Genomic DNA, 18,314 nt, shown 5'->3' with positions numbered 1-18,314 from the left:
GCTGGCTTTCTGGGCAGCTGGAGCAAAGCTGCCACCTCTGGCACAGTCTTTCCATATTATTAAATTTTCTTGCAAAATTACTTTATTATAAATAATAGAAAAGATAAACAGAGTAGTGAGAGTCAAACTGAATGCAAATTGCTCTAAATTTGCATGAGATTTCAAAGAAACGGAATAGCCAGGGCTCTGTGCCTCTGAGTGGAAGGTTTTCTGTACTGAGAGGAGGAGAGAAAGAAAGTACCCAGGCAGCAGTCTGTTCACATTAGCTTTATTTTCTTGAACATTTTCTTGGGTTGTTTCTGTGCTGGGTAAGATAGCAGGGATTAGCTAGTACAATTTATCTGTTATACAGTCTCTCATCTCTTAGAGAGGTTAAATTAAATAGCTCCTGCAGCTCTGTCTGCAGCAATATTCCGTGCCTGGAGCTACACCAAGGTGGAACAAGTAGCTACACTGGGAAATGTAAGAACAAATTATCTAATGAAACTTTAACTTTGAAATAATATGAAGAATTATGGAATATTAATCCCACTATTTCTGGGTGGGACGTGCCTGGCCTCGTCTGACCCTTGCTGCTGGACCAAAGGCAGCAGCTGTGGTGTTTCACCTCAGAGATACCTTTGGCCAGCTGGATGCTGCAGCTGGGCACCCAGAACAAATCCAGGCAAAGTAGGAACTCAGTTTACCTCTGGTGGAAAAGGTTCAGGCGATGGTGAAGAGAAAAAGGAGAGGATTCTGCTGTAGAGTTTTAATCCAGAGTTTTATTCCAGGATGACAGACCTCTGAATCTGGTAACAGCTCCCAACAGAATCCCGACCGCATGGTCCCGTCTCCTTTTAAGCCTGGGGACAGGGGGAGGGGAAGGGACAGGTGAGGCACCAACCAGGTGGGAGGAGGGGAAGGCCCAAGGATACAGACACTTGGACAGGCCAATGAGCCCGGACCTGAGGGGCATCTTTTGAACTTCTGCCAACCACACCACGACCCTGCTGGAATGTTAAGATTGATGGACAGCTCTCAGGAGGAGGGCAAAGGGGAAAGGAGAAGTTGGCACACCTGGGGGGTTGGGATAGGTGAAACAGGAAATGGCATCACACTGCAACAAAGAATCGTAGAATCACAGAATATTCTGAGTTGGAAGTGTCCCACTGGGATCATCAAAGTCCAGATTCTGGCCCTGCACAGGACCATCCTCAAGAGTCCTGTGCTCTCATATGCCCAAAAGCATTGTCCAAATGCTTCTTAACTCTGTCAGGCTGGTGCTGTGACCACTTCCCTAGGCAGGCTGTTCCAGTGCCCAGCCACCCTCTGGGTGGCTTTTTCTAATATACATCCTTTTTCTAATATACAACCTAAACCTCTCCTGACACATCTTCAGGCCTATCCCTTGAGTTCGGTCACCACAGAGAAGAAATCGGTGCCTGCCCCTCCTCCTCCTCTCATGAGGAAGTTGTAACTGCAGTGAGGTTTCCCCTCAATCTCCTCCAGGCTGAATAGACCAAATGACCTCAGCCACTTTTCATGCAGCTTCCCCTCAAGGCCCTTCACCAATTTCAAAGCCCAAGAAGGAAAAAGAGAGAAAAAAAAATACCAAGAAAGAAGTTTATTTTTATTGGCAGATTTGACAACACTGTGTCTCAGCTATGGTCTCTGCAAGCTGGAATTGTGTTGATAATCCTCCTTTATTTCTACAATTTCTTTTCAAGCTCAGCTGCATCCTGCTCTACATCATGAGGAGCTACATATTCATATCACAAGCTGGAGGTCATGTTTGAGTCAATAACAGCAAATAAATCCAGCAAACATAGGTCTGACCAAAATACAGAGGAGAGAAGAAGATGTGTGTCCATGCACTGTTCACATGACATCTACATATACTACCCAGGCACTGGTAGGATCCCTGGGAAAGAGCTGGACAGCCGTGTGCTGGCATTCCCACCACCCAACATGAGGACAATAGGTGCTTCCTGACATTAATGAAGGACTGAATCCACTCTTAGCCTACCAACACAACTTCAGTGTCTTCATTCAGAAAGGCTACCGGGAGTGCTATTTATTTTAGATCATAATTGCTGTTTTTCTCTTCTTTCATACAAAGGAAATCAGCAAAGCAGAGATTATTGCTCCAACTTTAATTAGATATTTCCACATCATTGAGCTTTCCGGTTATTGTTTTCCCAGTAACTTACTAACCTTTGCTTCTCTTCTATTGAAGTAGAGGTGCTATATAAATGCTAGAGCATTTGGAGATAATGTACAATGTGCAGTCAGTGAGTAAGTGTCACTGATTCATTAAAAAAGCCCCACAACAATCTCAAATAAAGACAAGAAGTAAAGAATTTTGGCATCATCCAGAGAGGGAAGAAAACCTTTAATTAATTTGAAGCCTTCAATCATTCCACACATTCCACATTCTTGCTTAGCCTTGGAGAGATATCTTTCAAATATTTTCCTCAAATACTTAGGTCATTTCGCTGGATGAGAGAGGCCATACTCACCAGTAAACACAGCATACTTTTAAAAATGGTATGGCAATAGACAAGTGCTTTTGTTGGTATACATTACATCGTTGCGGGGGGATACTGGAATTATTTTGGAAAGTCCCCTGATGCATGAGACTTAGCCCACATCACATTCTTTATGAAGCATATTTAGTCCAGGGTGCAATATTCTGAAGGAAATTGGTGATGGTTCTGGTGCTTTCCTCCTAAACCACTGTATTCTGCCTTCCTGGTAGTAAAGGTTTTCTTTCTCCATGCTTTCTCCAGCCTGCAGTGAATTGCACCCATTTTCTGCTAGATTTCTGCAGCTGGTTTTCCTGGGTGCTGGCATCTGAACTTCCCAAGCTATTGCAGTGGATCACATGATTCCCCTCTCTGAAGGTCCGGGTCACTCTCTGACCCCTTGCAGTCCTGAATTAGTGACATCTTCCCACATGAGCACATTTCCTTTGTCTCAGTCTGGTCTCATTCTCATTGTTGATCAATGCTCTCAATCCATTACTGGCTATCTTGTAATTTAAACTAGCTGTTCAGTAGAATTTCATCATAAAATCAATAGTGGTGTTGTCCTGCTTTAATAGAGGTAGATGCTTCTCCTAATGAATTGTCTGTCTGTGGAAGAGCTTTCTGTGCTGAAAACCAAACAGGAAATATGCAGTGGACTAAGTACTAAGCAGCTGTTTTCACAGCTTATTGTCAAGGATACATGGCACATGGTTGACCATGATCTTTTTTTGGATCCCCAAGGAAGAAGCTGTGATATATTAGAGGTGTTGAGGTTCTGTTACATGCTGCAAGGTTAGCTGTTTCTAAACATTTATTTTTGTAGTTTCCTATGTGTTCTTACTGTCTCTTTAAGGCAGTGATGTGGGAATGAAATGTTTAGTGCTGAAGGATCAGATCCAAAAATAGAAAAGAAATAGTTCTGAACATAAGCAACAATCTGAAGTACAAAGCCTAATGATAAAAACTGTTAAACAACAGTTTACAGTTTAACAAAGCCTCCTGTTAAAAACAGGAAATGGTGGTAGAAATAGTAGTGAAGTATTTGTTTCTAGTAACAACTTATTTCTTCTGTCTCCATTAAGATAAGTGTCCTGGACAAACTGTATGAAATAATGTGAAATTAAAGGTTGTAAATTAGAGTTTCCCTTTACCAGGTTTTAAAAGCTGCAGTGCACACTCAATTGCAGTAGAGGGTCTGGAGAATCCTGCTTTCTGGCTGCTCTCATGGCCAAATTATTTGCAAAAATAAAAGCAAAATTTGCAGAACCTGACATCTGGAATTTGTTCTTTCTAAGCCAGGCTAGCTGAAAGCCCTATTAATAAAAGTATGGGGCTTTAAAATCTAATTAATTATTTAAAAGTTCTGTGTTGGTAGAAGGTGGCTCTTCCTAAATAATGTGTAAGAACACTTGTAATGATGTTTCATCCCCTGTGCCCTCTTTCTGGAAGGGTCATATGTGGGGCAGACGTTGATGTTTCAGTTTACAAGGCAAAGGGTTGTGGAATGTTTTGAGTCTTGATTTAGGCCCCAGAACAAACCCTGCGGCTGCTTGGGAAGAATATTCTAAGCTGAGAAGGAAAACATTCCATGGTCCTTAACCAACTCAAAACATTGACATCTGACTTTCACAGTGGCATGAATGAAAGATTTAAAATCCAAGAATTGTACCCTTTTAGATCTGAGTTCTGCAACGTGCCTGACATTGTCCTATGGTGATGCTGTAATTTTAGGTTACATGTTGTACCAAGGACATTATGTTCAACTAACAAAAAAGGGAATAATAAGTTTCCAGAGCCATTTCACTCATAGTTGTTAATATAAATTCATTTTATAATAGATGAAGATAAAAAGAAAGTTTTCTTGAAGAAACTATATTGCAGTCTCACAAAACTGATAAAATGTGTCAAGGTTCACAGTAACTACTTTAGAAGATGAATTAAACTAAGACCTATTTTATTTAAGTTTTAAGTTACAAATAATTTATCAAATGTAAAAGCTGGGCATGCCACACTTTTTATTTTACAAATATAATTGTTGAAGTTGTCATAAAGGTTAATATTAATTCCATTGTGCAAGACAACTCTAAATCTATAAATATGTGTACTACAGATCTAAATTGCCATCTATCCAAACACCATTTAATACATTATTAAACTGTCTCCTGCTGCCTTTCCTAACTCATGTGCCCCACATGGAAAGAATTTGTAGGCTAAATCCATTTTCTGGATGACATACTAAAAGTCTTTCTAATTCATTTACGCACATCTAAATCCAAACAAATCAGTGTCAGCCTCCCTTGTAGCCCACAAGGTCTCCGGGAGGAATTAATCTGATCCTAAAGAAAGTATCTATAAGATGTACATATGAGGAATCTGTAGCAGCCTGCTTCACTGCACTAACTGTACAGGGGGACTCCCCTTAGTTAATCAACTAAATTTAACTAAGACTACTGTGGACAACTAAATTTAGACAACTAAACTTAGGTGGGAGGAATTCCTCCACAACAGTTTACATGCCAGTTAGAAATGATGATCTCACTGTCGTGGGCAAAGATGAAGCTGACTGTCGTGGTGCAAGTCAAGACATAGTATCAGGACAAAGGAAGCTTTCACAATTGCCCCATTTTATGTCTGTCTTGAGAAGCCACTGCCCTTAGTCACTTTAATATGTTTCTCATGCATTTCACTTTCAAACTTACTGATACTCATTACACTGTCATCTTTTCATGGTTAGATTTTTTTTCTTTGCCCATGTCTTCTCACTCTGGTTGAAATATGTTAACCAATAAGTTGGTTATGCTCTTAAACTCAGTGGCCCTGGGTACACTTGAGTGTGAATTAATGTCCAGAGAGCAGGAAGAGTACAGAAAAATGTCTCACCTTTTTCCAGGTTTCTGGCAGAGTGTGTGATACAGGGCACATGTAGCTCTGTTTGCTTTTCCTTACATTTTCTATTACATTCCAAAAGATCTTGTACAACAGCCACTATGGTTGCTTTGTGGTTCAGGTGTTATCTTCTAGGTATTCCAACAAAATCAATTATATAAGTAAGGAGGTATGTTTTGTTTGTTGGCTAGACCATGGTGGATGTTGTAATTCAGAACATCTTATTTTAGCAACATTTTTTTTTTTTATTTATAAGCTTGGGGTGAAGGAGTTGGAACTATTTACCAGCTGACTGACAAAAGCTTAGAACTTTGCACTTGGCAACTGATTTGTTGAAGATAGAGAATGATGGTGTTATAGGCGTGGTAATTATTTGCAGTACATTAACTTATTGCAACTTGACAGCCTTTTCCCTTTAACTTCATATTGAAAGTGTGATGAAATAGTCCTTGAAGTTTGATTATTCTGCAAAAGTCCAACTATTTAAAAAAGTCATAATAGGATTCACTTTGAAGGTTGTTTAAGCCACAGGAAATATCTCAGATCCCCTTTATCTGACATCTTTTTCTCTATTCTCCACCTGCATTTTGTAAAATATGCAAGTAGAAGATCCAAGTACTATGAATGTATTTTCAGAGGAAACATCCATGATGAAGATGTATTTAGTCCAAATGATCTTTGCAATTTATCATATCGCCATGTCTTCTGAAGCAAGGATTTGAGAAGAACAAAGCTCTCTCTCATGTGAGGAGCTTTTTTTAGATTTCTTTTAGTAATAATCAGAAATAGTCTCAAAATACAGTGTAGCTCTATTTAGGCGTTTTTGGGTGATGTGTGGAGAACATTGCCTTAAGAAAAAGAATATACAAAGCATTTTTATTCACACTCAGCATAGTGGTAACAGTTAAGCAGATTTGCTTCTAAAAAGGCCTTGTGGTAATTAATTAAGGAACTCTCACAATTTCCTGGATGGCAGAGGTGGTTCTGACTTGCAGATGAACATGAGCAATTGGAAATCTCTCAACTATTGTTCCTAGGAGTCTTCTCCACATATATTTATAAAATAATTTTGTTTCATCCTGTTAGATGAAGCAATATTTCACTATCAATGTTGACTTGCAGAATTTCTGAAGAATAGTTAAAAAGCCCATAGTATTCTACACTCATTGGTCCATCATACATAACTGTTACAAAATTAGAAAAGCAGCCGCAGAGGTTTATTTTCTATCAAGAAGGGGAAAAAAAAAAAGAAGCAGCTGGAGACAAATCACTCTTGACTTGTTGAGGTCAGTACAAAACATGGATAGAGTTTAAGACCTATAATTTTTGAAGTCCGTAGTATCATCCGAAGTAGAATTACTTTTCTTTTTTTAATTATCATATTCTGCTTACTTGATCTGTGCTATAGAATACATAGAAAGCATAAGTCTAAATTCTTTTTAATACATGTTCAAAATTAACATTATGCACTGGCAGAACAACATTTTGCTATGGCAAATGATAATCAAAAAGTTGATAGAGTAAAAATTACTTTGTAATTTTCAGTTCATATTCTCAATTTGTAGACCATGTAATAAATTTGAGCATACTCTCATTACAATCCTCTGTTACGATTCTAACTTTGTCTTTGGTGAAAGGCCTACCAGAAAGTTTCTATTTTATCTCTTGTGCCTTTATTTCTAGCCAGTCCTGAATGCAGAACTGAGAACTGGCTCTTTTCAGGCTCTAAGCACTAGTTTTTGTCATCATGCTCTTTTCCCTTCTCCCTGTTGTTGTCAGTTTTGAATTTCTTTTTCGATGGCAAAATTCAGAAAGAATACTGAAAACTATTATGTTTCAGAACAACATTGGGATTAGAATATATGTCTGTAAACAATCTCAGAATGCTTTGCTCAAGATTTGACCAAGTTCTCTGAACACTGAACCATTCTATGAACATCAAAAATAACATGTCTTTCTAGTTTGAAAGCAATGATCCTAGGTAATTTTCTTAAAAAATGGATTATAATGTTTTTACTTTCAAGAGAAAGACTGAGTGTCTTACTTGAAGAAAAATTTCCTCTAGATCTGTGAAGAAGTGTGAGGGGGTGGGTTGGAGGTCTTTTCACAAAGAAGTGGAGGTTAAATCGTAGAATTATCGAACAGTTTGGGTTGGGGTTGGGAGGGACTCAACACAGAGAGAACTTAGTCATGCACTAAAGTTCATGCTGTCATGTAGGTAACTGAACCCTTCCCTTGATTATGTTAGGTGTATCTTCCAAAGAAATTAACTCCATGTACCATCCACCAGGACGCTTGGAAATAACTGCAATTCTGTCAAATACCAGTGGGATAGGGAGAGCTTTCTTAGGTGTTTAATGATCAGAGCAATTTATGTCAGCACAAAAGTTTCTAAACTGAAAACAAGAAATTGAATTATTGTAGATGCATCTACATTAGTCTAGTCTCATAACATCAAAGTACCCTCTTAAGTGATTTTTCCCTCCTGCTTTTCCCTGTACTACCAAGCTTTGTTTGGCACTGCAGAGAGGCCTGGAGCCTGTGGATTGGATTTCTGTAGAAGATCCAAAGACAGATCATTGAGTCCAGGTGTGTTCCTGCCACACTCCAGCTGCTAATGCTCAGCTTGCTGGACCAGGATAGAGCTCATCTGAGGTACATCACCTGAAGTACAGGGTTCTCAGCAAGGAGCTCTGCTCCTACTGCACTGTGATATTTGCTGAGGCAGATGCAGTGTTATCCATTCCTATAGGAATGACAGCATGAAAAAATAATGCTCAAGCTCCAGTGTGCTGTTGTGACCCACTCAGGTTTTGCACATGCTTTTGGGGAGCACAAAGCAAGTCTCAATAAGCAGACTATGCCTTCCTTATGCCTTGGTTCTGTCACATGCAGATCTGTGTGGTAGCAGGTGGTTTTCAGAATATAGCTGAGACAGCAGGGCTCATGTCACACAGGCACAGGTACACCTGCTCCTGCTTCCTCTTTGGTGGTTGCTCTTGATCAGCCTTGCTTTGCACAGTTAAAAGCAATGTGGCAGAGATTAGCTATTTTAGCAGTCGCTCATCTGCTCTCATCAAATCAGACTGGACTTGTAGAAGTAGAGCTGGTCACCAGCCAATTCAATTCCTCACTTCTACCTTCTCACCTGACACAAATTGAAGCTTTGCAGATAGCCTACTAACAGTGTTCTCAAGAAATCTGGCTTAATTTCCTTTATACTTCCTATTTTTGGTTTAGTCTGGTTTGGGTTTAGCGGGGCAGGATTTTTTGGGGGGAAAGGGGGTTTGGTTTTTTTGATTTTTTGGAGGAGAGGTATGGATAAAATAAGTTGGTTGAAGAACTTGAAGGAAAAGGTTAGGATAAAGACTTGCTTCAGGGATGAGACATGATATTGAAGCCATCTGATGCTGTCACCCCTGAAATTGTGACAGCTAGAAGTTGTGACTGCAGTAGAAAGCTTTGCCCATTGTCCCATAGCAAAAGGCAAATATACATCCAGTTCACCCCAAATCTTTCTAGCTGATAGATATCACAGATGAAAACAACTTAGATGAGTGGTTGTCAATAAGCAGGCTGTTAGCAAAATTTGCTTAAATAGGTCAGGGTTGAGTATAATTAGAAGTAATGGGGTGTGAGATAGCAAAGTGAAATACCAGCAAAATATCTGGAAAGCATTTTGAATCGTGAAGTGTGTTGGACTGTGAAACATTCTCTCCTAGTGCTGAAATACATGCATATGTGTCCATCATTTATGTTTTGTGCTGTTTTGCCTTTCTAATGTGATATGATAATCATGTATCTATGAAAATTATTGGGAAGTCTTGGCAACCCTGATTTAACCCTAGCAATATATATCTCTACTGGGGCAAGTAGTGAGCGAAATATCATAGATTGGAAATAAGCAGATGGCAGCCCAGAAGGGCTTTGACGTTTGCTCAAATGTGGAGTAACAGGGTATCAAGCTGTGGGATGATAACACCTGGTTGCCTGTTAGCACTTTGTGTCAAGGCAAAACTTTGATTGTCCCAAAAATGGAGCAGTGCCTGCAACAGCCTCATCTGTGCCAAATGATGGCTGCTAATGCTTTATATCTTCATTTTCTCTTCACATATTGATTTAATGGGAGACATTCTTGATTTTTTTATTAGTAGCAAAAAGTGCATGGCAAACTCCACTCAGGCAATGAGGTGAAGCTGCACAGACATCTCCCATCCATTGCTGAATGTTGCCAGCAGCCTTGAATTTTCAGTTTTTGCTGACCTTCTGACACCATGGGAAGAAGAGACATGCTCCTTTCTGTCTCTCTGCCCCTGTGCATGGCTTTTTTATAGAGTGCACAGCCAGGGAGCAGTTTGACAGCAACCCCCTGGTAGCGCAGCTGCCTTAAAGCAGATGGTCTCCATTCTTCCTTCCCCAGCAGACATCTAAATTCTGTGTGCTCCTGGGCTCCTCCTAGTGCGTAGCCTGGCAGATGATAGCTTCCCTAAAGGCAACCCTTTCCCTGCCTATCATGGCTTTCACCTGACCCAGATCATATCTGTAGCCTCAATGTATCATCTTGTGGCCCTGCAGACAATATTCAGGCAACTGAATTCTGCTCACCATATGGGATTTGTATCCAGGCCCACACAGGGTATTCATGCAGGTGTCCATGAGTGTGCTGGGTGAGAAAACAGTCTGTGACCTCTCAGAGCTGGCTGGCATGTTGATCCCTAAGGCAAGTCATAGCACTTTGCAAGTGCTGTTACTTTTACTGACTAAAGCTGTGATGAAGTTGGGTAAAAGGCATGTGTCTAAGTGACATCTGATATGGCAGCCTTCTGGGATTCTACCTGTGGACAAAGGAGGATATTTTCTATTTGGTCAGTTCCCAAGGATGTCTCAGGCATGTAGGATATCTTAAAGGTCATTCTCTGTTTAGAAAACTAATCCCATCCTGGTTATCCACTGGCAACAGAGGGAGTTTGAGGACTTATCTCAAATGCCAATATCTACATTTAGACATTTAACGTAGGTGTCTTAACCCTGAACTGAATGCCACCCACAGTTTTACTCTCCCAAAAGAAGTAGTCTAAGGACATGAGATTGCCTAAAGCAAAAACTTGCCAAAAACTTGCCAGTAAATGATTGTCAGATATATACAGCATTTTGACACAGCTCTCATCCAAACAGTTGGTTGCTTCTCAGAAATAAATGAGAGTATACTTTTAGGGTCCACTGCCACTAGGTGTAACTCTCAATTCGATGTTATTTACCATATTCCCATGGACACATTCTGCTGAGTGATCCACTGCCGATCTCTTGTTTTTATGTTACAATTTTTTTTCTAGCCAGGTCCCATAAGTTATTAAGCCAAAATGCTAAAACTGGTGGACATTTTTCACTCTTACTGGTATCTGTAAAATGCAGGAGCCAAATACTCTTGTTCAGTCAAACTGAGTAATTGTTTCTGAGAAGAAGAGTTTTGTTAACAGCTGGTATTTCTACCTTGAGGTTGACCTTATGTTTTGAGACAATTAGCTTGATTAAGTTCTCACTGACATGCCACTGTGCAATGAGCTTTGGAACTACTCTGTAAAGGCAATGTCTAAATTATACTACCCTTGAATTAGTCCCATTTGTCTTAGTATTTAAGCAAATGAGTGTGATTAGTCTAGAAACAGTTCTACCTCTGGAAAACAAATAGCTTGTTTTACTATGAGAATTGTTACTGTGAACAATATTAAAACCTCAGTCAGCTTCTCCTTACACAACCAGTGTTAAGTGAGCACTCAAGCACATTATGTACCAATGGCAATTTAATTTTCCCCCTTGTCCCAAGCAGTGAGTGTAGAGAACTGAGGGATCCATATTTCAGTAACATTCTATCCCTGATATCTGACAGTCTGAAGTTTTTGCTGCTGTAAGAAAAAAAATCACTTTGAACATTTTGATTCTTAATCATTCCTAAAAGGACTCTTCTTTCTAGTCACAAAAATTAATTTTAAATTGAATTATTTTCAGTTGTTTGTCTGACTTTTCTCCTCAGAGCACTGGTAAAATAGTATCTAGTATCAACTCTTTTTATGATGGATGGTATTATGTTAACAGCTCCTGATTATTTGTTAAGGGTTATTGCATGTCTGAATCTGTAACTCCCAATGGAAAGAATGCCATAATTTTAGATTTCCTTGAATAGAAACTGCTGGTGTTTGTAGTGGCTAGAACATCAGGGCCCTAACCCACTTCAGCAGTGAGCAGTGTCCAGCACAGCTGGCTGTGGGTGGCCTGGCAGGTGGTGTGAGCCCTGGGGGGCAGCATGGACCACAGGCAGCAGTGGAGGTCCCTGTGAGGACACAACTTCAGCAGCAGGGAAGCAATGGCTGGAGGGGATGTTGCTCTAAGAATGTGTGCTAGGCTGTTCTTTCAGAAAAGATGTTACTGTCAGGCCAGAATAACCTGTTGCTTATTTAGTTAATGCATCCCCTGTGCACTGAATTTCTAACAGAGTCATTGTTAGATTTCAAGCATTGTTTTTGATTCCATGCATCTGCTAGAGTATCAACTATAAGTAGTTTTAGACAGAAAATTAGTATTTTAAACAGTGTATTTTACAATGATACTCTAGTAGATGCACGGAGCCAATAAAATAACTACTTTCAAACCATAGCATCAACATTGGTTACTAGAAGTACGTGGCCTTGTTACTAGCAGCTGGTTTTATCTTTGGGTTATGCTCAGCTTTGTATATACTCTCATCTTTGGAAGAAAAAATGGAATTGCAATGGAAGCTCCATCACTAGCACCTGAGTTTGAAAGGAATTCCTACACTCAGTGTGTAACTGCAGTGTCAGCATGCTGGGGATCACAGAGAGTGTAGGATACACCTGCACAATGAGGAATAATGTTCACAGTTTCCTCATATCTATTTGAAGCTCAACTTCTTTGTGTAGCTTGGGGTCAGTTTCATCTCTCAGACAACCAGTTTCAAGGAAAAGTACATATTACTTCCCTTGCCAGTTATACTGAATTGTACATATATACCCCCAGAATATCTGTGATCTTCTTTAATATCTCTGGACATTTAATGAGATTTCTAGTGGCTAGCAGTGGTTTGATATGTTGTTACACAGCACAGCATCTGAAAGGGAACATGTGCCACAACTCATGGTGCACTCCCTTATGTGCCAGTATTTGTATTCTTACTTAAAAGGGTATTAGAGTAAGAAATAAGTTTCCTGCAAAGGGACACCTTTCCAAAACAAATTTGTCTCATAATCTGCATTATTGCAGGCACAACTGGCATTATTGCTGTATCTGGCTTACAACAGTGACAGACACCTGCATATCAGGAGATTTCCTGATCTTTCTAATCAGGGTAGGGTCTGTCTTCCTTTGTACATTTGTGTTCATTTGGTTTTGACCAAAAGCAATTTCTTATTTTCAGGTTTTTTATTTTCAAAATGAACTTTCTGAACATCTTTGGTTCAGAGAATTCTTCAAATGCACATGCTCAGGCCAAGATTCATACCCAGCTGTGTCAGTCAAAAGAAGGAAATGGAAATTTGATTGAATTGCTTGCAGCAGGATTTTCCTCCTCTTTTTCTGCTAGTTCTAGAAAGAGATCAAGACAAATACATTCCAACTTAGAAACCTTAGTAGGCTGTCTAAATTTAGGTAAGTTGCATCGAGGTACAGCACTACTGGATGTGGTTAATATCTAAAATGTTTACCTCTTATATTCACCAGTAAGAGGCAGTTGTGGGTGTCATTCAACTCACTTGGAAAGAAGAGTAAACAGTAAAAACTTCTCTTTTCAGCCACTTAATAATTGCCTTTGTTTTTGCCTTATTGGCAAATAGGAAGGAAGGAAGGAAGGAAGGAAGGAAGGAAGGAAGGAAGGAAGGAAGGAAGGAAGGAAGGAAGGAAAGAAGGAAATGCTCATATTTATATTCCACCTATTTTATAAAATAAAATGGTTGTGAGTATATTTAGAACAAATTTTCCAATACAAAGTTCATGATGTTCACAGGGAACATTTGACATTTTTTACTACAAGGGGTCATGGAGTCAAAGACTTACTGACTACTAACAAACAGAAGCAGAGACCTGTGTGATACATCTAAGTAGAGAAAACTGACTAAAGCTCATGCTCTGGGAATGAAGATGATTACTGGAAGAAGAGAAGTTCTTATATATATGCATCATTGCAGAATTAGGTACATGCCTTATGAGCTTTCTTTTGCTTTGCCCTTGAGACCAGTTATTCCACTGTTGCGGGAAGCAGAGTACAAAAGGTTATTCTAATCTAGCTAAAAGTGCAAATTACATGAGTGTTTACAGAATAATTTTGAAAAAGGATTTTTTTTCCTTTTATCAGATTTTTTTTTTTGACTGAAAACAGCTGAGGAAAAAAAGAGCATGGGTTATCAGCAGATTAAAGGTTGATGATTATGATGCAGTCTTGAACAAGGTGATTGTAGGTCTGGAACTTAATCAAGTAAAAAATCCAAGCATGAGATGGAGAATTATTGAAATCGTACAAAGCAGGAAAGTGTGTCTTGGAGTAAAAAGTACACTTTGATCACTCAAAAAAAGTGGTGTGGCAAAGGAGTAGTGCAAACACAGAAGGAGTCTGAAGGTTCAGTTCAGCTGACCACTTGGAGATATCTATTTCTAGTTAAATACCTAAGGCTACCAGGGTTTGGGGTGTGACATAAGAGCTAGAGGGGACCTGTTCCTTTTCAGGAGGGCAACTGGGGACAGATATGGCATCCTGGGGTGTTTCAGGTGGCACCAATGTGCAAGGAATAGGCCGGAGTTGTAAAGGAAACATATTTATGCAGCCTGGCCAAATGAAGTCTGAAGAGGGATAGCTTTTTCTCCAGCTATGCTGGAAGAAGGATAATCCTGTCAGCAGTCCTTAACAGCTGAACATTATTTAGGACTGAGGCAGTTGTCATGCTGGAGGAATGAGTCTGTCCACCACCACTCACAGTAGCAGTGGGTCAAGCAGGGGGATCCCAGCTACCTCTGACAAGGAGTCTGATCTTTACAGATTGTTGGTGAAAGTTGCCTGTGTGAGAGGCTGGAATTGGTAGCTCAGGAAGCCTTTTGCAGTTCAGGTTTTTCAGGACCAGGAAGCCATGCTGATTTTCCCTCAACCTGCCTTATGTCAGAGTTCAGATGAGGTACTTATAGTAATCCTTAAGTTTGTGAATCTCTCATAACATCTGAGCTTCTTGATAGTTAAAATATTGTTTCAAAGGGTTTCTGATTATCAACTGTCATTTTCCTGAAATATTAATGTTACTTGCTGTTCTCTTCAGCTTTTATTTGGTTGTCTTGCCAGGGAGTTATTCCTACAATGAGAATCCAAGTTAGGCTGGCTTGTGTTTAGATGAACTTATACACTCTGGCTTAAGATGAAGAAAGCATAACACAGGTGCTTCAAAATGAAGTTGTTTACTTGCTATTTCCAGACATAAATCTGGATGATTATTTTTTAAAGTAGATGAGTAAAAACCTTGACTAAAAGAGTGCAGAATTAATCTTCTGCCAGTTGAAAATTTTGACAAGATGCATTTTTCACAGTGAAAGTTTTCTGTATCAATTATTTCCTATTTTCTTATCAGTCAAATGTATTTTTTCTATGAATAAGATGCTGAAATTATTATATGCCTGGGAGCAGATTTCATTATTGAGGAGAAGAGACATTATATAATCCTTCAGAAAGTTCAAGTATTGAGGAGATAGATTTGTTGTTCAGATGTTCAGGTGATCTATTTTTAAAGTTTTTATGTTGTAATGCAGTGATGTACCTTCTTCTGACATTCTCCCACACAAGAATATACAAACTTCCTGAAGGGTGCTCAAAGTATTTGAATTATTACCAGTCTCACATAATTGCTGCTGGGTCACAGATCTATAGAGTACTGTAATAGACATGTTTTTGTCAGCCAGGGAATCCACATGACAGCTTTCTGGTGCCATCACTCCCTAGCAATGAGAGTTCTCTTATTGTTACTATTTATATCTTTCACTCTTGTTGGAATTTAGCCGGAGACTTTTAATCCTGAATTGTTATTTGGGCATATGTAGAAATGACAATGTGGCCATGCAGGCAAATTTCTGGAAGGAACTGTTATTCTGGATTTTAGAAGCTTTTTATAATACCTTGTCAAGTTATTCATTAGGGCATGTTCTGTGCTATACATTTAAAGGTCCTGAGTGACATGAAACTGTCATTTTATGACTTCTGGCAAATAGGGCTTGTCACTTTGAAGTCTTTATTGCTACAAGGGCAGGAAGGGGTTAGTCATCACGTAAGTGTACAACGTCTTGAGGAAAAAAAATACTATTATTTTTGTCAGGCTTTGATCCAGATAGTAAATAGTTTCACTGTTAGACAAGTTAACCAACCAAATTATACATTTGACTGATTTCAATTAAATTCTTTCATTAAGGTTTATTACCAATGGGTGATCATCTTCTTATAGACTTGTATAAATATATTTTGTGTTGTCTAACTAACTAAATTCTTTGCTATTGAGTTTAAATGTTTTGCTTTGATGTCAGTTTGATTTCCATTTAATTGAACATTATAATTCTTTTTACTTGAGTTTTTGGATTACTATGGTAGGTGAGATTAGATAATAAATTTTCCTGATTTTATTTTCATGAAGTCTTCTAGTAAAATTATTAAAATACACCAACTCAAGTGTCTCTAAGCAGTGTGAGGGCAGAACTACAAAGGATATGGGTGGAAAAAGACCAATAAATTCCAAAACTTGAACAGTTTTCCCTAACTAGCCTTTATTTATTTTGTTGGATTTTTTTTAAGTTCAGCCTTATTCAAGGCTCCCCACAAAATGCACATAACACTCTGAGGGCAGCAGCCAGTACTAAAATGCTTATGTGAGGATATATGTATGAACACAAATCTCTTCACAGCTGGCTCTCTGTTGGTCCTAAATACTTGAAAAGTGTTTTAACTTATCCTCAGGCTGGCTTAGCTTGTACATCTGAAAATGGACCCACAGAGGAGTGTTTTTATTACAAGTCTTTACTAAAAGTATTTGGGCAGTCTGCCCAAACTCTCCCTTTTCTGGACAAAGTGCATGCTGCCTTGTACTTCATCATAGGAAGCATGGGAAGACATGTGGTTCTGTGTGAAAACATACCCTGAAACTCAGAAAAGTCACTGCTACTTGTAGCATAATTCCCACAAGTAATGCTCCTGTCCTGCATTTCCCAACCTAATCTGGATCCTCTCTTCTTTCCTCCTCAAGTGAACTTGCTCAGTCAGACTTTTTCTGCCCAACACTTTTCTGAACAGATTGTGTACAGGTTTCTTCTCCCATCCTCTTCTCATTTGAAGAAAGACCACCCACCCTTTCCATGAGCAGGGACAGCCCACTCCCTGTGTCCCCTGAGAAATGTTGCCGTGCTGTGTGGCTGCTGCAGGATCACATCCACAGGGCATTAGGTCAGTGCTACTCTTGGAAATGCTGGAAGGCAGCCTTCTGTGTAGCTAGATGACACTGAAGTACTTTTATCTTGAAAACTGTTTTGGAGAGCTCCTTGAATTTACCCCGGAGGATAACACCAGCCAAGGAGACAGGAAGGTCGACTCAACTGGATGTTGCAGTCACTCATTAAGATCATTATCTGTGTTATTGCCTTCCCTGTCCTTCCCACCCTAAACTGGCTGCCTACTGCGTGTAGGCTGGACTCGCATCTTTCATGCTCCATCATTTCAAAGAACAAGTTCATGTCAGTCAGAGGCAAGCAGTTTTTCTCTCCTTTGCTCTGGTGGCAGGTTTAAACACGTCACTATTTCCCTCTGGGCAAGAACAAATAGTTCAAGCTTCAAGGTCATTCCCACGGATTCCTGAGGACATTTGCCTACTGCTACCCATCAGCAAGAGGTAACCGTGCATCTTGTATTTTTCTGAAGAGTACCTTTCTCTAGTTTAAATAAACTGGGAAGATGAACTAATTTAATATTGTCCTCTAATGATACTTCTGTGACCTAATGATGCTCTTTTTTTTCCTCATGAGTGAGCTATCAGATTTTTGCCCACAGGGTAAATGAAATTAAGCTTAGTTTTAAGTGTATTTGAAGAACCAAGTTCTTGAATATCTCTTCTTTTAAGAAATATACAGATTTGCAGTACTGTATGCTTGACCCCAAATCATCCTACCCCTCTAAGATCTGGTAATAATTTCTAATGTCTCTCAATGGTCTTTTATTTCTATTTTGATATTTCTCAAACTCCAGTCTGATAGTAGTCTTGTAGACTTTAAAGGTCACTGTTGTAAGAATCTATCATTGTCAACTAATATTTGGTGTAACATCAGCCCTAGAAGGTAAAAGTTTCCTCCCATCTGGCATTAAGTAAACTTATAGACCATCTTTATGCTATATATGAAGGACCATGCTTTAACCGCCGCCCCCCCAACAATGCTATGAAATTGCATCCTGTCTTTTACAAAAAAACATCAAAGTAAGTAGTCTGTGTCACATCATGAAAGGTTTACACATTCAGTGTCTCAGACTCAGACTTTCCTAGGTCTTGTTCTCTTAAGATGCTGATATAAAATGCTGGTGGTGTTTAATCTACCATATAACCATTGTACCTTGGATGCCTAAAGTTGTTCTTTGTAGCTGATGTCCTGCCTTCCTGACTGTGAAGCCAGAACAGCTGTAAGCAGATGACATGGCAGCCTGCTTCCCATGATCCACTACAGCTATATACTAGGTCATGTTCTTTGCTTTACTGAAACTTTGATTATGAGGCATTTTAGACCAGAGCAAAACGAAGAGGTTTAGCTCTTTTCCAAATTAGCAGTCTTATAGGGAACGTGCACCATACTGAGTTATTCAGTTTATGTCCTGCATGTGTGAATCAGTGTTAAATTTTAAATTTCAAATTG

At 39.3% G+C, this 18,314-nt stretch overlaps 1 protein-coding gene across 1 annotated transcript in view; it reads left to right on the top strand.

Moving 5' to 3' along the window:
• The window catches only part of TRPC4 (transient receptor potential cation channel subfamily C member 4), a 132,209-nt gene that overhangs the window by 27,179 nt on the left and 86,716 nt on the right, over positions 1-18,314 (top strand). The window lies entirely within an intron of this gene.

Source organism: Molothrus aeneus, chromosome 2 (assembly GCF_037042795.1).
Source record: "Molothrus aeneus isolate 106 chromosome 2, BPBGC_Maene_1.0, whole genome shotgun sequence".
In the NCBI taxonomy this organism is placed as follows: domain Eukaryota; kingdom Metazoa; phylum Chordata; class Aves; order Passeriformes; family Icteridae; genus Molothrus; species Molothrus aeneus.
This window is presented reverse-complemented; position numbering and strand designations above follow the sequence as displayed.